We start from the raw sequence: 4,108 nt of genomic DNA on the forward strand, positions 1-4,108 counted from the left end.
CAGTGAGAAATATGTGGAAGACAGCTTCTCCCTGGAGACAGAGTGATCAGTGGGCAGCTGCAGAGAGGACTCTGCAACAAAGGCAAAACGGTCAGAAGGCTGAGAAAGAAAGGCTAAGACAAGTGGAGTGTCTATGGGATTGGATGTGAAGCTTTTAAAACTTACTAATATAAACATGAGAACTTGAATGAGTGGTCAGCGTGTCTTGTTCTCACACTCAAAACTTTTTTAATATTAGATTTTGTTGTCTTTCTGTGAAAAGTTTTCTGTATACTCTGTAGGGAAGCTGAAATATCAGTTTCAAAGCTCTAGAACATGTAGTGTTCTGTTAAGGTTTTAATGTTTTCAAACTAAGCAGAAAAATTGCTGTTGATTGGGTTGAAATACCTCTTAATCTGTTGTGTTGTTAGAACTCACATAGATAAGCTAAAAGTAGTAGGAAATGCTCAAACTGCAGACTTCTCCAGCTGAGCTAAAATGTTCATGCTGATTTTTCTCAAAATTTAAGCAAAACCAGAAATAAAGGAAACAATTACAGCAACATGTATTTAAAATACAAACCTCCATTTATCCAAAGCTATAATGACATTAAAATATCTTAAATTCTCTCTGGGCTTAAACCATCAAATATTTAAATGTCTTTCTTAGAGAATGAGATGGAGTTTATCACAGAATTGAAAGAGTCATATACTTCAGTGTCTAATTATGATCTATTAAATTTAACATAAAATGAGTGCAACAATATGGCTTTGCTGAAGAGTGTGTATGGCGGGGTTCTTTCTGAAAAATATCTCACCATGGGTATATGGCGGAGGCTTGCTTTTGTTAAGGTCAGCCACTTGGGAGTTCTCTATTTAGTGAATCATGTAGGTTGTGTAATGATTAGATGCCAAGTCACGATCTAGCACTTGGAGCTAATTTTACTTCCAATGTGCTGCTTTTGAATGCAGAGCTCTTCATGCTGACACTGTTATGTTCCCCTGTAGCTGAGGGAGGCAGCTCCTTGCTGCCAGGCTTCCTGCAAGGCTCTGAGCAGGACAGATGGGGCTGGGGCTCTACAGTGGCTTTGAGGCTCAGGCCCTGAGAATCCCAGTCATTTTAGGGGCTGCTGGATATGTTTGTAGTAAAAAATCATCTGTTACCTGATGTTCTTTTTGCATTCCTGAATTGTATGCTCCTAAGAATGTGGGAAACTGAGACAAAAGTATTGCTCGTTCTGACCTGCCCAGACATTGCTAAGCTATCTGAGCCAACTCTGTGCTGCTCCAGTTCTGTACATAGCTCTTCCTCCTGTGGTTCTTAAAAGTGGAAGTGATGAAGTCAGAACTGCATCAAGTGACTGATTAAGCACTGCTAGGGTCTGCCTCCTCTTGTACCCTGGCTACATCTGCACCATGTGGTAGTTGGCTCTGGGTCTCCTCTGAGCCGTACATAGTCATCCTGTGCTGTAAATCAATTGATGTTTTTGTGAAGAGGCAAGAAAGGTTTAGTTCAAAGTATTTGATGTAATATGAAGACTGTGGTTCAGCTCCATAGGATGTTCTTGATAGGTGTACTGCGTGTCCTTGGGAGCGAGAGAGCATTTGAGAGTACAAGGGCTGCCTAAGATGGTGTTGGAGGACTGCTGAGAGAACCAGACTAAGGCAGTCTTATTAACGCTGTCCAATGCAAGCAGCATTTGAGTGAAGAATAATTCTAAAAATCTAGTTGAGACAACCTATGAGAGCTATGTAGAAAGCTAATAAACAGTCTGGGTGGTCTAGCAGCTTGGGGCTTTATTAAATCCCTGCTTATACTGCTAGCATTACACGTATTCAGTGTGCAATTTGACAAAGAGATCAGCACTGTAAAGCTGAGGGATGGGGAGAAAAGAGTTAGCCTGAAACACTGGAAGCTTGTTTATGTGCATGGATTTGGAGGAGGGAAAGGAAGAGTGAAATAGATAAGAGTAAAGCCAGGAGGATGTGGGTGACCAGAAGAAACCCCAAGGAACTGGAAAACTAAAGCTTGATTTATGGAGAGTGTGACCCTTAGTTAAGGAGCAGCAGGGCAAGAACAACTTTTTGTACATGTCCTATCCCTGGACTGAAATGTGCTTCTGAATGGTATACTTTGCATAGCTTTGAAGGCTGACTCCAAAATTTTAGAGTTGTAATTAATTCTGTATGTATAATCCACTGCAAAAGCATAAGTTGTCTCTTCTTTTTTTTTTTTTTTTTGGTCAAAATGACATTTGCTTTTTGAGGCTTCTTCCCTTTAGATAACTAATGCTGAGCTAACTGTAGCAGATCCAAAGTTTCCAACTCTGTGTCAAAGCTGTGGTTATTTAGAATTATGCCATATAAGGGAGTTTTTATCTCCAAATTTTTTTCTGAAATCTTAGTATGAAGGTTTTGCTGAAGGACCTAAACTTGCAAAATTAAGTATTCAGTAGGAACATTAAAATAAATTTGCAAGCTTTAGTCTTATAATAATGTGCATTGTAATCATTATATGGTAAGGCATGCTGAAGTTGATGTAATAAATCATGTTTACACAAGGGGCAGGGATAAAATTGCTGCTGGAAAACTTGATTTTAATTATTGATATGGATATAGGATAACACTTTGTTCTGCCATATGCCGTTTATGAAATATACATGGAATTGGGTGGTGGGGGAAGTGCGCCTACAAGAAGCTGGCAAGCATGGCCATAGCATTAAATATCAAAAATTCCCAATAAACGTTTTGCAAAAACTCTGTGGCATCATAGGCCTGACTTCCCTGCCATTTCTAGCACGAAAGATCTGGTTTCTTTGTCCAAATATCTACCAGTGGACTTCTGAGTGTTCTGGGGTAGACTTCTTTGCTCCATAATAATTTAAAACTTTCATATTTGTTGAAATATGGGATGGAGTGGAAAGCCCCAGTGCTGCCTGCTCTGCAGACCCACCCTGGGCCTGGTGATTGTGCAGTGTCATGGCAGGGCCCTGTCAGTGCTGCCCAGCCTATAGGAGGGCACAGCACCTGGTACTCACTGCCTCACAACAGCTCATAGCGTTTTCTGGCCTTGTAGCCAAAAATCAGCTCTTATAAAAGTCTGTTTTTGTTTGTGTTCCTCTCCTCATCCTAGGGCAAAAACAAGCCACAGGCATTGTGGGCACAGGAATGTGGGGTTTAGTTTCTTCTTCATCTGGTGCTGGGCTTCTTGCTAGAGGAGCCAGGTGGCTTCTGTGGGTAGCTCACCTCCACAAGTGAGAACTATTTCAATGCCCTGTAGCTTTAACAGATGCTGTCAATATACATACTTGGTGCTAAAATACATGCACAAGCAAATGCGGATATTTTATTGCCATTTTACACAGACAGTGCTGCAGACTGTTTTGTTACCAGCCAGCCAGCCTGGCTCTTTTCGCAGAGTTTCCATACCTGGGTTCCTGACTTAGCTGCATACATCCAGATGCATTAGTTGCTTGCTTCTGATGAGTAATAGGGGAGAGGATGTACTTTGCAGAGACTTCAGTGGATGCAACAGAACTTGTTCTTGAATGGGAGATTAATTTAGACTGACAGATGTTCAGCAGAAGGTGCTTCATAATATGGATACATTGCAGTGTTTGCTTTTTTATTTAATAAATAAATAAATAAATAAAAAATAGAAGAGCATGTATTAGATTCTGGCCACCACTGATAATTCCTAGTAAGTGCATGATTTGAATAGTGGACTAGGAGCTCGGGGTCAGGGCACTGAGTATTGGTAAGGAGACACAAACCAGAGCCAGATAAGCCTAATAGGACTCTGCAGAACAGAGAGAGGAATGAGCATCTGTTACCACGACGTTGTCATTGCCTGAGTTTTTTTTTTTTTTTGTCTTTTGAAGCTTGTGTAATTGTCTTATTGGAGTATATCATCTGCTACTTCTTCATAGCCCTAAGTCATTTCAGCTCTCAATATGCTCTGTAAAATAAGAGCTGATATTTCACTATGCAATGTGGAATGGTGCATTGAAGCTACCTGTAAAAAGGCTTTGTAAAATAATCTTATATTTAAATCTATATCATTGAGAGTTTTTAATTTTCGTTTTACAAATAATACAATTTTTTTGTATTTTTTTTTACAATTTTACAAA

The sequence above is a fragment of the Meleagris gallopavo genome, chromosome 1, assembly GCF_000146605.3.
Source record: "Meleagris gallopavo isolate NT-WF06-2002-E0010 breed Aviagen turkey brand Nicholas breeding stock chromosome 1, Turkey_5.1, whole genome shotgun sequence".
NCBI lineage: Eukaryota > Metazoa > Chordata > Aves > Galliformes > Phasianidae > Meleagris > Meleagris gallopavo.